Raw genomic sequence first — 17184 nt, 5'->3', positions numbered from 1 at the left:
TGTGTGGTGCTCGGTGTGGTCAGTGTTGGTCACTGTGCTCTGAGGGGTCATTGTGGTCAGTGTGATGTGTGGTGCTCGGTATGGTCACTGTGCTCTGTGGGTGGTCAGTGGTCAGTGTGATGTGTGGTGCTCGGTATGGTCACTGTGCTCTGTGGGTGGTCAGTGGTCAGTGTGATGTGTGGTGCTCGGTATGGTCAGTGTTGGTCAGTGTGCTCTGAGGGGGTCATTGTGGTCAGTGTGATGTGTGGTGCTCGGTGTGGTCAGTGTTGGTCAGTGTGCTCTGAGGGGGTCATTGGGGTCAGTGTGATGTGTGGTGCTCGGTGTGGTCAGTGTTGGTCAGTGTGCTCTGAGGGGGTCATTGGGGTCAGTGTGATGTGTGGTGCTCGGTGTGGTCAGTGTTGGTCAGTGTGCTCTGAGGGGGTCATTGGGGTCAGTGTGATGTGTGGTGCTCGGTATGGTCAGTGTTGGTCAGTGTGCTCTGTGGGTGGTCAGTGGTCAGTGTGATGTGTGGTGCTCGGTGTGGTCAGTGTTGGTCACTGTGCTCTGAGGGGTCATTGTGGTCAGTGTGATGTGTGGTGCTCGGTATGGTCACTGTGCTCTGTGGGTGGTCAGTGGTCAGTGTGATGTGTGGTGCTCAGTATGGTCAGTGTGCTCTGAGGGGGTCATTGTGGTCAGTGTGATGTGTGGTGCTCGGTGTGGTCAGTGTTGGTCAGTGTGCTCTGAGGGGTCATTGTGGTCAGTGTGATGTGTGGTGCTCGGTATGGTCAGTGTTGGTCAGTGTGCTCTGAGGGGTCATTGTGGTCAGTGTGATGTGTGGTGCTCGGTATGGTCAGTGTGCTCTGAGGGGTCATTGTGGTCAGTGTGATGTGTGGTGCTCGGTATGGTCAGTGTGCTCTGAGGGGTCATTGTGGTCAGTGTGATGTGTGGTGCTCGGTGTGGTCAGTGTTGGTCAGTGTGCTCTGAGGGGGTCATTGGGGTCAGTGTGATGTGTGGTGCTCGGTGTGGTCAGTGTTGGTCAGTGTGCTCTGAGGGGGTCATTGGGGTCAGTGTGATGTGTGGTGCTCGGTATGGTCAGTGTTGGTCAGTGTGCTCTGTGGGTGGTCAGTGGTCAGTGTGATGTGTGGTGCTCGGTATGGTCAGTGTTGGTCAGTGTGCTCTGAGGGGTCATTGTGGTCAGTGTGATGTGTGGTGCTCGGTATGGTCAGTGTTGGTCACTGTGCTCTGTGGGTGGTCAGTGGTCAGTGTGATGTGTGGTGCTCGGTATGGTCAGTGTGCTCTGAGGGGTCATTGTGGTCAGTGTGATGTGCGATGTTCAATGTTTTCTGTGGGTGATCAGTGTTGTCAGTTTTAGAGTTGTGGTCTGTTGGGGGGGGGGTCAATGTGATCTGTGTCTGTCAGTGAGACATCAGTGCTCAGCGTGTTTTGGGGGTGGACATTGTGGTCTGCGGGCAGTTGCATCGTAGTGGTCTGCTGGGCTATGGAGATCAGTCTGGTGTGAGGGAGGTGAGTGGTCACGGTAGTGTGGTCTGCGGGTCGTCGGTGTGGTCTGTGGTAGTCATTGTGCTCTCTGTGTGTTCTGTCCGGATAGTGGTGAGCTTTGTACTGTGAGAGTGGTTGGTGTGGTCAGTCTGGTTTGTGTAGGTCAGTGTGGTCAGTGAGTGGTTAATGTGCTCTCTGAGGTGTACTTATAGCCCCTCATACCCTGGATAGCAGCAACCATACCCCCCCAGTGGAGAGCCACGCAGAGGCCTGGGAACCACACATCTGGTAAGTAGCTTCATAGTGTCATTCAGTGTATAATACCGCTGCTAGTCTATTCATGCCTTTCCCTTCCTTGTTGGCTCAGGAATTACTTTCAAAGCTGGAACTTTGAGTTGAGCACATCACAAGTAGGGAAATACTATCCCCTTAAGCTCTTACTCTACTGGGGGGGGGGGGTCACAAAGACTCAAGTTCGTTAAGGCTATTACCATATGATTGAGTGAGGTAGGCTGGAGTGGACTAGCCCTCTCTGTTTCCCCCAAAACGGAATACCAAATTGAGTTGAGCTGGGCAAGTTCCAATAGTCTTTCCTTGGCATCAAAGGGGAATCTGTATTAATGTTATCCCTTCTACAGCACGGATCAGAGTCCTCTTACAAATCCAACAACCCCAGCATGTTGCTCCTAGAACATAGAACATAGAATATAGAAAACCTACAGCACAATACAAGCCCTTCAGCCCAGCTGTGACAAATAGGTACTTATACCTGTTTGCATATTCTACAGGGACGTGCTCTAGTACCTCCCAATGCAGGTCAGACTCACCACTTTGTCATTCTGCAATGTAGGGAGACACACACTTACTCCCTCCTGGTTAATTGTTGGGTATTTAGGCATGCCATTCCTGGTTATTCCCAGTAACACTACTCACCGTGCTTCAATCCCCCCCGACCTCTGTAACCCCTGTGGCTGCTGAAACCCAAAGTCCTCTTCCAACTCCTCTCACTTCGGAGGGTCTGACATTGCTAAATGCTGGAACACTGGGGACCCACCTGGACTCACCGGCCATGAGCTAGCTGCACATCTAGCCACCCTTGGAGGGTGCAAATAAGGGACAATGGCTTAATCTGCTGCTTCAACAACCCATTTATGTGCTTGATCAACCCCTGCAGATAATATTGCAGATAATATCGGATATGCAACGCCCACAAAATTCCAGATCCTGTAGCCCGATCCTGGACCTTAGTTCCCACAAAATGTGAGCTGTTGTCTGAATGAATCTCCCTGGTGATCCCATACATGGATGACAAGCACTGTAACCCTTTTATTGTGTTTTCCCAGTCAGCATAGTCATACAGCACTGCCGCCAGGACTAAAGTGTATGCCGGCTATGGTCAGTACACACTGCTTTTTGTTTTCTTACAGCAGTGGCCCAATATAATCTATCTGCCAGACTTGAACCGGTCCCGTAGCCCATTAGGTGTGTCCCAAGAGACCCATCGGCCATCCCCTGGGCTTCACCTTTTTGTACGATGGGCAGTTGTACTACTAACCAGGGCTGCACTCAGAGCAGGTAGAGTGATATAGGGGCAGAACAGGAAGGCTGCAATCACTCTGATGGGATTGTACTGCAGACAGCCCAGTAGGCACTGGGACATCGAGGAACAGATATGCAGACAGATTCAGGAAAGGTGTGAATGGGGGAAATCAAATGTTGAAAGGCCTAAATAGAATGGATGTGGATCTGTTGACAGGTGAAGTAGGCTCAGCAGGCCAGATGGCCTACTCCTACTCCATCTCCTATTTCTTATGAAAAGATGGTGGGGGTGGGGGGGAATCTAGGACCAGAGGACACAGCCTCAGAAGAGAGGGACATCCATTTACAACGGTTGTGAAGCAGAATTCCTTCAGCCTGAGAGTGGGGAATCTGTGGAATAAGTGGGGACCTTGCGGGAGAGTGTTAAATTGGAGAAGGTCAAATTATAAGAGCGTTAGGCAAGAACTAGGAAGATTTAATTGGGAACAGCAAGTTCACATCCGACATGTGGAAGGCATTTAAAGACGACAAACGACAGAGCGTACAGGACAGGTATGTTCCAGTCAGAAGGAAGGACAAGAATGGCAAAGTGGGAGAACCTTGGGTGCTGAGAAAGGTGGTGGTAGAAAAGGGATCTAGAAGAGGATTAGGAAAGCCAGGATTACCCATGAAATATTCTTAGCAAGTAAGATTGAAGAGAATCCCCAGACACTCGGCACATGCATCAAGAGCAAGAGGATAACTAGGGAGAAAGCAGGACCACTCAAGAATACAGGGGTAATATTTGCTTGGTGCGGTGGATGTAGGTGAAGTCCCTAATGAGAGCTACATCAGTATTCACCAAGAAGAAGGCCTCAGAAGACAAGGAGATCAGTGCCTGGGGTATTGATATGTTCAATGCCTAGGGGGAGGTAGGTTTGGGTCTCCTAAAGGACATTAAAGGGGGTCTGATAGAATATACCCGGGTTATTGAGAGAGGCAGGAGAACTCAACCAATATCTTCGTGTCCTTTCTAGCCACTGGTGGGATCTTGAAGGAATAGCAAATAGCTAATGTTCCATCATTCAAGAAGTGAACCATGGACAATCCTGGAAACTACAGATTGGTGAGTCAGTACACTGTAAGGTCAAGACCCTTAACAATGTTGATGACTGGAGGGATCTTGGGTTCTAAATCGTAGCTCCCCGAAAGTGGTTGAGCAAAAGTTGATAGAGCGTTTAAGAAGCCATGAGGCATGCTTCTTTTATTCGTCAAATCACTTTAAAACATAAGGAAGACATGTTGCAGCCTTATAAAGTCCTAATTGGGCCAAATCTGCAGTTATGTTGCCTCCATTATTGGAATGATCGGCTTTGGAAAGGGTGAAGAAGTGGTCTGCCAGAATTCTGCCTGGGTTAGAAGGTGAATGCTATAAAGTGAGGCCAGACAAACTTGAATTGTTTTCTCTGGGACGGCAGAAACTGAGGGGAGATCTGATAAAGGTTTATAAGATCATGAGAAGCTAGATAGACAGCATCTTTTTCCTAGGGTTGAAATACCAGAGGCATGCATTTAAGGTGAGAGGGAATAATTTCAAAGGAGTTGTGAGGGGCAATTCTTTACCACAAAGTGTGGCGAATGCCTGGAATTACAGAAGAGAATAGTTAGCCATTTGATTCCTCATTTGGGCTGAAGGGCCAGTTCCTTTGTGGTACTGTTCTATGTTCTATGTAGTATGCTCAGTGAGCTGGTGGTGGTCGGTGTGGTTTCTCTGATAAACAACAGGGCCTAAGTGTCCAGCTTGGTCAGCTGGAGCGCGAGGCCTCAGTAGATCTGATCTCACTGTGGCCACGGTGTGGTCCTTCTGTGGCCAGTAGTCACAGTGTGGTCTGAGTGGGTCAGCTGGTCGGTGGAGCTGGAGTGTTCTCTGTGTGGTCAGCGTGGGCGATGTGACAGTGCAGACAGCACTGTGCTGTGTTCTGAGTGTGGTCTGTGTTATCTCCAAATAACCAGAGAGCCTTAACATGACCTGCACGATGTCAGTGTCCAGTGTGTACTATCAGTGTGGTCAGCATGGTCTCAGTGTGTTGTCTGTGCTGTCAGTCGTGTCAGTGTGCTCAGTGAGTTGCTATTGGCGAGAGTGCTGTCCTATAATCGGGGAGATTCATTGTGGTCAGTTGTTTCAGGGTGGTTAGTGCTGTCACATTGATCACTGTGATCTCTCTGTGGTCGTGGTGGATGGTGTGGTCATCGTGTGGTCAGATTGTTTGCCTCGGAGGTCTCAGTGAGTGCAGTCTTGTGTGGTCAGTGTGGTCAACCTACCGAAGATGTCAGTGCAGACTGCATCGTCAAGGCACTCGGCATGTGCTTTGTACCATTGAACACATCAACGTGAAATATTGTCACAGGAAAGCAGCATCCATCATCAGGGATAGCTACCACCCAGGACACTCTCTTCACACTGCTGCCATCAGGAAGAAGGTACAGGAGCCTCAGGACTCACACCACCAGGTTCAGGAACAGTTATTACCCCTCAGCCATCAGGAAGGAGGTACAGGAGCCTCAGGACTCACACCACCAGGTTCAGGAACAGTTATTACCCCTCAGCCATCAGGAAGGAGGTACAGGAGCCTCAGGACTCACACCACCAGGTTCAGGAACAGTTATTACCCCTCAGCCATCAGGAAGGAGGTACAGGAGCCTCAGGACTCACACCACCAGGTTCAGGAACAGTTATTACCCCTCAGCCATCAGGAAGGAGGTACAGGAGCCTCAGAACTCACACCACCAGGTTTAGAAACAGCTATTGCCCCTCAACCATCAGGCTCTTGAACCAAAGGGGATAATTTCTCCCAGCTTTATTAGCTTCATCATTGAAATGTTCCCACAATCTAGGAACTCATTTTCAAGGAATTTTCATCTTAGGTTCTCGATATTTATTGTTTATTTATTAAAATTATTGTTTTTTCTATTTGTATTTGCACAGTTTGATGTCTTTTGCACACTGGTTCAATGCCTAAGTTGATGTGGTCTTTCATTGATTCTGTTGTAGTTACTGTTCTATTATGGATTTATTGAGTATGCCTGCAAAAAAAAAAGAATCTCGGGGTAGTATATGGTGAAATATATCTACTTTGATAATAAATTTACTTCAAGCTTCTCACAATCTGTGGGCCTTAACGTGGTCAGTCTGGTGTTATTGTGTCCTCAGTATACATTGTGTGTTCAGTGGACTGAATGGAGTCATTGGGATCAGTGTAGTCGCAGTGTGGATAACTTTTCTCTCTGGTCAGCGTGGTTTCTGAAGGTCAGAGTGATGCAAGCATTCAGTGTTGTCAAGGGTCTCAGCGTGGTCAGTGAGATCTCAATTTGTCTAGTGCTGTCATAGTGGATATTGTGATCTCACTGTGGTCCTCATGGGTGCTACTGGTCCTGCGTGGTCAGAGCAGTCGCTGCCTCGCTTCAGAGTGGCCAGTGTTGACCACTGCAGTCTCCGTGCAGACAGTGTGGCAGAGCGGGCGGCAAACCCGAGGTCTAAATGATCAGTGGGCCTTGGCGTGGGCACCCATGGTCTCAGTGTTACTTCAGCATTCAGCCTCTGGGTTTCAGGATGGTCAGCGAGGTTAATGTGTCCTCACTGTGGTCAGTTGGTGACAGTATCCCCAGCAATTAGTCAGTGCGGTCACTGTGATCGCAATATGGTCAGTGATGGTGCTTCATCTGTCCTTTGATCAGGAATAATTCAATGTGGGCAGGATGGTAGAATGTTCCTCCTGTAAGAGGTAGGATTTTGGACTACCTGACAGACTTCCTAATGTCTACATCTACGGGAAATGCACGCAACTTCAACTCCAGACTGACAAGCTCAGTGAACTGGGGCTGGAGCTGGATGCACTCAGGAACATCTGGAAGGCTGAAAAGCCCCCAGGTGAAACTTTTACTGGGAGGGTGACATGCAGAGTGCAGGCCTCAGATCGTAGACGGATGACCACCAAGAGAAGTAAAGACAGTCAGCATTCAATGCAGGGTTCCCCTGTGGACTTTCCCCGGGCAGCAAGTACACCAGTTTGGACCCTGCTGCAGTGGGGTGGGGGTGTGGGGAGAAATGATCTATCTGGGCACAGTACTGCAGCCAGTTCAGTGGCTCTGTGGCCAGTTCTGAAGCTCAGGAAGGAAAATCAGAGCGATACTGATAAGAGTCTTGGTATTTAGGCAGATGGACAGGAAATTCTGTGGCCAAGAGAGCCCAGGGTGGTGTGTTATCTCCCAAGTGCTAGAGTCCAGCATCAGAGTGGCTGCAGTAGATTCTCAAGAGGGAGAGTGATTAACCAGAGGACTTGGTGCATATTGGCACCAAATACACAGGTACAATGGGGGAAAAGGCCCTGTGCAGTGAATATCGGGAGGTAGGAAAGAAGAAAGGGGATCTGATTGAAACATATAAGATTATTAAGGGATTGGACACGCTGGAGACAGGAAGCATGTTCCCGCTGATGGGTGAGTCCAGAACTAGAGGCCACAGTTTAAGAATAAGGGGTAGGCCATTTAGAACAGATGCGGAAAAACTTTTTCACCCAGAGAGTGGTGGATATGTGGAATGCTCTGCCCCGGAAGGCAGTGGAAGCCAAGTCTCTGGATGCATTCAAGAGAGAGTTAGATAGAGCTCTTATAGATAGCGGGGTCAAGGGATATGGGGAGAGGGCAAGTACGGGGTACTGATTGTGTATGATCAGCCATGATCACAGTGAATGGCGTTGTTGGCTAGAAGGGCCGAATGGCCTACTCCTGCACCTACTGTCTATTGTCTATTGAAGAACAGGACCTCCAAGGTAGTAATATATGGATCACTCCCAGCGCCACATACCAGACAGGATAGGAATAAAAGAACATAGATGAAGGAGTGGCTGAGGAGCTAGTGCAGGAGGCAGGGTTTCAGGTTCTTGGATCATTGGAACCTCTTCTGACCTGTGCGAGGGATCTAAATGGGATAGAGGCTAATATGCTGGCCGGAAGATTCACTACTGATACCCAGGAAGGTTTTAACTAGTTTGGTAGGGGGATAGGAATCAAAGCACCAGGTCAGAAAGTGGAGGGATGGAGAGGAAGGTAGATGTCAGGGCTAGTAAAAAAAAAGGCAGGAGCAAAATAATAGATATGATGGGATAGATAGCTTGAAGTGTGTGTATTTTGTGTTTTAATGCGAGGAGTATTATGGATAGAAGTTCATGGAACTGGATGATGTGGCCATTACAGAGGCGTGGTTGAGGGAGGGTCCAATGGGTGCTTAACGTCCCAGGGTTTTGATGCTTTAGAAAAGATAGAGAGGGAGGTAAAAGAGGTGGGAGGAGAGTCGCACTGCTAATCAAGGACAATATCAACTGCACTGCTAGGATTATAATGGAGGTGTTGTCCACCAAGTCTATATGGGTAGAACTCAGGAATAGGAAGGAGAAATTACTCTGATGGGTTGGTACTGCAGAGGCCACAGTAGGCACTGGAACATTGAGGAACAGATATGCAGGCAGATTCAGGAAAGCTGTAAAAATATCAAGGTTGCCATCATGGGGGACTTACATAAACTTTCCTAATATACACCAGGATCTTAATAATGCAAGAGTTTCAGATGGGACAGAGTTTGTTAGGTAAACTAGGAATGTTTCTTAAGATCAATATGTAGATACTCCAAGAAGAGGAAGGGCTGTACTGGATGTCTGTTGTGTGATGAGCCTGTCCAGCTGTCTGACCTTTCACTGGTTGACCTATCAGGGGATAGTGAACACACTTTTTATGTTTTAAGAAATTACGGTATGATTCTAAGGTAGCAATAGATCAGGATAGTGTCATGATAGTCATGGGAGATTTGAACATGCAGGTAGATTGGGAAAAATCAGGTTGGTAATAGATCCCAAGAGAGTGAATTTGTTGAATGCCAACAAGATGTCTTTTTAGAGCAGTTTGTCATTGAACCTACTAGGGGATCAGCTATTCTGCTATTCAGCTATGCAATGAATTGGAGGCAATTAGGGAGCTTAAGATAAAGGAAACCTTAGGAGGCAGTGATCACAATATGATTGAGTTCAACTTGAAATGTGAAAGCGGAAAAGTAAAATCTAAGATACCAGTATTTCAGTAGAGTAAAGGAAATCACAGTGCTATGAGAGAGGACTTGGCCAAAGTAAATTGGAAGGAGATGCTGGCAGGGATGACAGTGGAGCAGCAATGGCTTGAGTTCTGGGAAGAATGAGGAAGGTGCAGGATAGATGGATTCCAGAAACAAAGAAACACTCAAATGGCAAAATACTGCAAATGTGGCTGACAAGCGAAGTCAAAGCTAATGTAAAGGCTAGAGAGAGTGCATACAACAAAGCAAAAATTAGCAGGAAGATAGAGGATTGGGAAGCTTTTAAAAACTTACAAAACAACTAAAAGAGTTATTAGGAGGGTAAAGATGAAATATGAAAGCAAGCGAGCAAATGGTATCAAGATGGATAGAAAATGCTTTTTCAAGTATAAAAAATAAAAGAGAGATGAGAGTGGATATAGGAGCGCTGGAAAATGAGGCCGGAGAAATAATAACGGGGGACAAGGAGATGGCAGATGAACTAAATATTTTGCATCAGTCTTCACTGTGAAAGACATTAGCAGTGTGCCAGGAGTTGAAGGGTGAGAGGGAAGAGAAGTTACTATTACAAAGGAGAAGGGGCACAAAAAGCTGAAAGACTTAAAGGTATGTAAGTCACCCGAACAGGGTGAACTGCACCCCAGGGTTCTGAAAGAGGTAGCGGTAGAGATTGTGGAGGCATTAGTAATGATCTTTCAAGAATCATTGACTCCGGAATGGTTCGGGAGGACTGAAAAATTACAAATGTCTCTCCACTCTTTAGGAAAGGAGGGAGGCAGCAGGAAGGAAACTATAGACCAGTTAGTCTGACCTCAGAGGTTGGGAAGATGTTGGAGTCAATATTTATGGATGGAGTTACAGAGTACTTGTTGACACAAGACAAGTTAGGACAAAGACAGCATGGGTTTTCTTAAGGGAAAATCTTGCCTGATGAATCTGTAGGAATTCTTTGAGGAGATTACACGTAAGATAGATAAAGGGGATACAATGGATGTTATATACCTGGACTTTCAGAAGGTCTTTAACAAGGTGATACACATTAGGCTGCTTCCCAAGTTAAGAACCCATGGTATGCAAAAAAGTTACTAGCATGGTTAGAACAAACATGAGGAAATCAGCAGATGCTGGAAATTGAAACAACACACACAAAATGCTGGTGGAACACAGCAGGCCAGGCAGCATCTATAGGGAGAAGCACTGTCGACGTTTCAGGCCGAGACCCTTCGTCAGGACTAACTGAAATAAAAGGTAGTAAGAGATTTGAATGTAGGAGGGGGAGGGGGAAATCCAGAATGATAGGAGAAGACTGGAGTTGGAGGAACAACACCTTATATACCATTTGGGTAGCCTCCAACCTGATGGCATGAGCATTGACTTCTCTAACTTCTGTTAATGTCCCTCCTCCCCCCATCCCTGATTTATTTATTCTCCCCACTTTTTTTTTCCTCCCTCTCTGCCCATCACTCTTTGCCTGTTCTTCATCTCCCTCTGGTGCTCCCCTCCTTCCTTTCTTTCTCCCTAGGCCTCCCGTCCCATGATCCTTTCCCTTCTCCAGCTCTGTATCCCTTTCACCAATCACCTTTCCAGCTCTTAGCTTCATCCCACCCCCTCCGGTCTTCTCCTATCATTTCGCATTTCCCCCTCCCACTTTCAAATCTCTTACTATCTTTTATTTCAGTTAGTCCTGACAAAGGGTTTCGGCCTGAAACGTCGACAGTGCTTCTCTCTATAGATGCTGCCTGGCCTGCTGTGTTCCACCAGCATTTTATGTATGTAGCGTGGTTAGAACATTGGTTGAATGGTAGGAGGCAGCGAGTGGGAATAAAAGGATCCTTTCCTGGTTGACTGCCAGTGGTCGGTGTTGGGACTGCTTTTTTTTACTTGATTTGTGTTGTCAGCCCTGTTAGTGTGCTCAGTGAGTTGCTATTGGTTAGTGTGCTCTCTTATGATCGGTAAGATCAAGGGTTCGTTGTTGTCTGTTGTTTCAGAGTGGTTAGTGTTGTCACAATGATCTGATGGGATCACAGAGGCCATTATGATCTCACAAGTGGCCATTGGATGGTGTGGTCGGACTGCTTGCCTCAGTGGTCTCAGTAAGGACAGTGTGGTCTCACATGGTCAGAGTGGTCAATGTGCTCAGGATATGCTACTTGGGTTCTCAGGATCAGTGGGCCTTAACTTTATTAATATGGGATTATTGTGAACTCAGTGTGTTTTTAAAGTGTTCGGTGGACTGAATGGAGTCAGTGTCAGCTTGGTCTCATTGTGGTCAGCTTGGTCTCATTGTGGTCAGCTTGGTCTCATTGTGGTCAGCATGGTCTCATTGTGGTCAGCATGGTCTCATTGTGGTCAGCATGGTCTCATTGTGGTCAGCTTGGTCTCATTGTGAACAGTATGCCCTCACTGTGGTCAGTGTGGTGTCTGAAGATCAAGAAGATTGTAAGGTTCAGCGTTATCAATGATCTCAGTGTGATCTCAATTGGTCTAATGCTGTCATGGTGATCTCACTGTGGATGTCATGAGTGTTATGTTCACTGTTTGGACAGATTGCTTGAAGTCTTGCCTCAGTAATCTCAGAGTGGCCAGTGCTGTCGTAGATTTGTCGGTCGTTTCAGTCTGTGTGGTAAGTGTGGACGGAGTGGGATCAGTGGGCATTGGCGTGGTTTCGATGTGATCTCAGCGTCCAGTCTCGGGATGGTCAGTGAGGTTAATGGAGCCAGTGTTCTCATTGTGGTCAGTGTGGTGATAGTATGCCAGTGTAGTCCCTATGAGTTCAGTGTGCTCAGTGATTTGCTGGTGCTTAGCTGCCCTTTAATCAGGAATATGCAAGGGTTCAGTGTGGTCAATTGCTCCATTGTGGTTTGTGTGGTGTCAATAGTTCTGTTGTGGTCACCGTGGCCGTTATGATCTCACTGTGGCCATAACGAGTGGTGTGGTCACTGCATGGTCAGACAGCCTCCTGTATACCCTCAAAGGGTCGAAATTGGCCAAAGTGATCTTGGTGCAGTTAATGCATTCAATGTGCTTAATAGGTTGGAGGTGATCTGTATGATTTATTTGCAAAGTTAAGAAGATGTTAGATGGATATAGGCCAGAAAGAATCAACTGGGACTATAGACATTGGGCAACTTTAGGCAGTACTTTTGATTTAGGCTGAAGAGACTGTTTTTGTGCAATATGGCCCCATGGTTATGACTCTCTATGACTCTATAGAAACATAGAAAACCTACAGCACAATACAGGCCCTTCGGCCCACAAAGCTGTGCCAAACACGTCCTTACCTTAGAAATAACTCGATGAGAATGGTTATATGGGCACAGAATGGTGAAGGTGGGTGGTGTGAGCATTTATAATGCTAACTGTGGGCTTACAAAGTTGTCTCATTGTGCTACCTTGCTCAGTGGTGTCGGATGTCAGGGAAATCAATGTGTTCTTTGAGGATTGAAACTGATACTCAATGAGTCAGTATTGTTTCAGTGTGGTCAATGGAGGCCGGTTCTGTCTGAATGTAGTGGGTTCTCTGCCTAGTCCTTTGTCCTTTGTTTAACTCCAAATTGATGCATGTTTCCATCTAAATTCACAAAACAATTGTAAGGGCTTTTCTGTTTGGGTTATATCTAGAGATAATGGGTGGCTATCCAATGGGAGAAGTGTTATTCTTTCTTGCATGTCTGGAAGCTGTTGGTTTTGTGGGCTTTTGCCAGGAGGCGCGAGGGGAATGAAGAGAGGAGATGTGGCTTGAGAGAGTCCGCTGCCCAACCAGGCAGACCGGGCGGGAGTCCTGGGGTCAGCGACGCCCGGAGGAGATCGAATGGTGGATAGAAGATCTTGCTGGGTGAGCTCCAACAATCTGTGCGTGGACCGTTTAATAAGATTGGCATCTTTTCCTTTTATATTTTGTTCCCCGACTAACCACATAGTCAAAGTAAGAGTTATAAATCTTAATCGTTTAACCACATATTGTGTACCGTTCGTTATTTCTGGGTACTGATTTGAAACTGGGGACACATCGCGCAGTGTCCACCCAAATGAGATTTATTAAATTTGGCTGGGCGGGGGGGTGGTGGGTTCTGGTTATCACCCCCGAGATTAAGCCACTAGGCGAAGCAAGTGTTACACAGTGGAATTCCTTTTGCAGTCGGACCAAGGAGTAAGACATTAGTTCAAGAATTTTAAAGATTAGCTTTATTTGTCAAATACACATCGAAGCATGCAGTGAAATGCACTGTTCACATCAAATCCAATCAGTGAAGATTACGAGAGACAGGTCGCATGTTTTGCCAGATTTCTGGTGCCAGCACAACGTGCCTAAGCTTACGAACTCTAACCCTCGCATCGTTTGGAATGTGGGAGGAAACCCACACGTTCACGAGGAGAACATAAGAATTCCTTACTGGCAATGGCAGGATCGGTGAAGGCTGACACTGTCTGAAGCTCTCTGTTAGTCAGGGTCAACTACGGGTACCATGTGACGTGCAAGCCAGGGAGAGCAAGTTGTTGCCTTATGCATCAGGCTCTCCCTCTCCACGCACCAAAGGAACAGCAGAGATCGATACAGTTTGGCACCAGCAGCTCTGCAGGAGTTGCCAGTCAGCGTTGAACTCAATGTTGGACTGCTTTATGGGCTCCAACTCTGGATTTTTGCCTCAGGGTTTACTCCCAAAGCCTTCCCCATGAGTGTCTATAGCCGCAAGGCAGCGTGGACTTGAAGCCAGTTTTCCTTTTCTTTCATATGCTGCCAGACACGACTAACAAGCCCCATCTGCCCAAAGCGCCTAGTTTTAAGGTGCCAGTAACCTGCCTTTGACCCTTCTCCTGCCAGGCTTAGTAGCTAAGCCACAGGTTAAGGCTGGGATCTGGACTTTGTTGTCAGAGGCACTTTGAGATGAATGCCATTGGGAACATTTAATAGGGCTATGACAACCTTTGGGATGGTGGCACTGTATAGTGATGTGCCAACCACTATGCAGCCATGCTGGCTATGTATAATGGTATGTATAATGGCACCCCTGCTCAAAATTCCTGTTACTGTGAATAGCTAAGTGAGTAAAAGATGACCTGATTTCCAAAAGGCATAAAGTTAAAGATAACACATTTTTTAATATTTTAAGCAAGATTAATTTTTAAATTTCCGTCATTTACAGTTTCGAAATAACAAAAAAGGAAAAGAGCGCAAAGCAAAAGTTTGGGCACCCTGCATGGTTAGTACTTAGTGACACCCCCTTTGGCAAGTCTCACAGCTTGTGAACGCTTTCTGTAGCCAGCTCAGAGTCTTTCAGTTCTTGTTTGGGGGATTTTCCCCCATTCTTCCTTGCAAAAGGCTATTAGTTCTATGAGCTTTTTGGGCCACCTTGCATACACTTCTCCTTTGAGGTCTATCCACAAATTTTCGATGATGTATAGGTCGGGGGACTGTGAGGGCCATGGCATAACCTTTAGCTTGTGCCTCTTGAGGTGGCCTATTGTGGATTTTGAGGTGTGTTTAGGATCATTAACCTGTTGTAGAAGCCATTCTCTTTTCACTTTCAGCTTTTTTACAGACAGTGTGATGTTTGCTTCCAGAATTTCCTGGTATTTAATTGAATTCATTCTTCCTTCTAGCAGTGAAATGTTCTCCATGCCACTGGCTGCAACTCAAGCCTGAAGCATGATCGATCCACCCCCATGTTTAACAGTTGGAGAGGTGTCCTTTTCATGAAATTCTGCACCCTTTTTTCTCCAAACATACCTTAGCTCACTGCAACCAAGAACTTCTATTTTAGTCTATCAGTCCACAGGACTTGTTTCCAAAATACATCAGTCTTGTTTAGATGTTCCTTTGCAAGCTTCTGACGCTGAATTTTGTGGTGAGGATGCAGGAAAGGTTTTCTTCTGATGACTCTTCCATGAAGGTCATATTTGTGCAGGTTCCGCTGCACAGTAGAACAGTGCACCACCACTCCAGGGTCTGCTAAATCTCCCTGAAGTTCTTTTGCAGTCAAACAGGGGTTTTGATTTACTTTTCTAGCAATCCTACAAGCAGATCTCTCGGATAGTTTTCTTGGTCTTCCAGACCTCAACTTGATCTCCACTGTTCCTGTTAACTGCCATTTCTTAATTACATTACAAACTGAGGAAACGGCTACCTGAAAACGCTTTGCCGTCTTCTTATAGCCTTCTCCTGCTTTGCGGACATCATTTATTTTAATTTTCAGAGTGCTAGGCAGCTGCTTAGAGGAGGCCATAGCTGCTGATTGTTGGGACAAGGTTTGTGGAGTCAGGTTATTTATAAAGTTTTGAAATTTGCATCACCTGGCCTTTCCTAACAAAGACTGTGAACAAGCCTTAGCCCTAACAATCTAATTATGGTCTGAGACCTTGGTAAAAGTTATCTGAAATCTCAAATCTTTTGGGGTGCCCAAACTTTTGCATGGTGCTCTTTTCCTTTTTTTCAATTTAAAATTGTACAAAACAAAAATAATACACTAACCTTGCTTAAAATGTTGAAAAGAATGTTTCATCTTTAAATTTATGACTTTTGGAGATCAGTTCATCTTCTACTCACTGAACTATTCACAGTAACAGAAATTTTGACCGGGGTGCCCAAACGTTTGCCTGCCACTGTAGGGTCATATAGGTGCCAATTATAGTCTGCAATAGCCAGGTAACCAGCTCACTGACCATCACCGACATTAATGCTGGATTATTTTGCTTCCATGTTGAGTTGTTCCCTCTTTGCAAACTTCAGATCAAGGTCAAGATTGAAGTTTATTTGTTGTGTCCATCAAAACATACAGCAAAGTGCATCACTTGTGTTAACAAACAACCCACCCGAGGCTGGCTGAGGGCTGCTAGCAAGTGTCGTCGCACATTCTGGCACCAGCATAATAAAGTTCAAAATACATTTATTATCAAAGTCTATAGACATTACACATCCTCCTAACAGGCAGCCACAAAACAAAGAAACCCAAAAGAGCCCATTAAAAAGAGAAAACTGTCAAACACCCATGGCGCAGAAAAAAAACAGATCACACAAGCAAACAGCATTCTGAGCTGAAGTCTACATTGAGTCAGTCCCAGGCACATGGTTCAGCGCAGAACGAAGTAGCCTTTCACCTCACCTCTGGCCCCGACACCCTGATCTTTTCAATCTGGCCCAGCTCCAAAATTGTCGTCCGAACGTCGGGTTCAATGGCTTCGATACTGTTTGGGGCCTGGATCCTGCCGCTTCAATTCGGCCTGTATCCGACCTTCCCAGTTTGGCTCGGTCCGAAAATCAATTGAACCTCGCGTCTTCCTCACTCTCGGCAATGGGCTCACTGCTTCGCCTCTCCTCGCAAAGCTCAGCGGAACAACGCAGAGCGCAGCAAGCAACAAAACAATGACTGCAAAAACAAGCCCCTTTCCTCCCTCCCACCTACATGCATACAAAGTCCTTTAACTCCAGAACACCCTCTAGCTTCAGCCTTCAGCAGACATAGATTTGGGCCTGCAGGCACCTTTCCAGCGGATGCACCAAGATAACTGGACTCGGCTACAGGCAACGGCCCCTTGGTTAGCAGAATTCCAATTATGGGCCTCAATTGATGACATTGATGCTGATTGCTGAGCAAATGGCCATGTACCAGGCCTTTCCTGTACGGTGGCAGTGCACGCGGGTCCGAACAAGTGTGAAATTGTTCAAACTTTATGTCTTATATTTTTCCGGTCACAGGACACTGCAGGTTATTAAGAACATCGGGTATGGAAAGTCTACCGCACTCGCGAGTTGCTGGATAGCATTGGAGCTGGAGTTGTAGTGCACTGTGTTGATGCCTGATTCAGCCAACCAGGGAAGAAGGTGTCGGAGGCGGTGCGCAATCTGACAAACGGTGGGAAGGATTGGCTCGGTCATTTTTATTGTGATTGCAAGACCCTGCTGTAGATTGGTAATGCAGAACACTACGAGTCATGTAATTGATTCATTGGTGAGATTGGCGGCGAGGAAGCTGTGTGACCACGGTAGTGGTTGCGGACCAGACCCTGACGCGGCCACCAGGGGAGAAGGAGACTCCGGAGCTGGCTGTGTGCCGCTGGATTCCGCATTG

At 46.7% G+C, this 17184-nt stretch overlaps 1 long non-coding RNA gene across 1 annotated transcript; it reads left to right on the top strand.

The window, feature by feature from the left end:
- Window positions 1-1493: 1493 nt before the first annotated feature.
- On the top strand, window positions 1494-16944 carry LOC132405875 (uncharacterized). The gene is made up of 4 exons (XR_009515987.1): window positions 1494-1767; window positions 4035-4123; window positions 12823-12953; window positions 16812-16944. It is a non-coding gene; the product is annotated as an uncharacterized LOC132405875 (long non-coding RNA).
- The last annotated feature ends 240 nt before the right edge of the window (window positions 16945-17184 follow it).

This window comes from Hypanus sabinus, chromosome 16 (genome assembly GCF_030144855.1).
Source record: "Hypanus sabinus isolate sHypSab1 chromosome 16, sHypSab1.hap1, whole genome shotgun sequence".
Classification (NCBI taxonomy): domain Eukaryota; kingdom Metazoa; phylum Chordata; class Chondrichthyes; order Myliobatiformes; family Dasyatidae; genus Hypanus; species Hypanus sabinus.
Note: the sequence above shows the minus strand (reverse complement) of the source record. Positions and strands in the feature narration are given on the sequence as shown.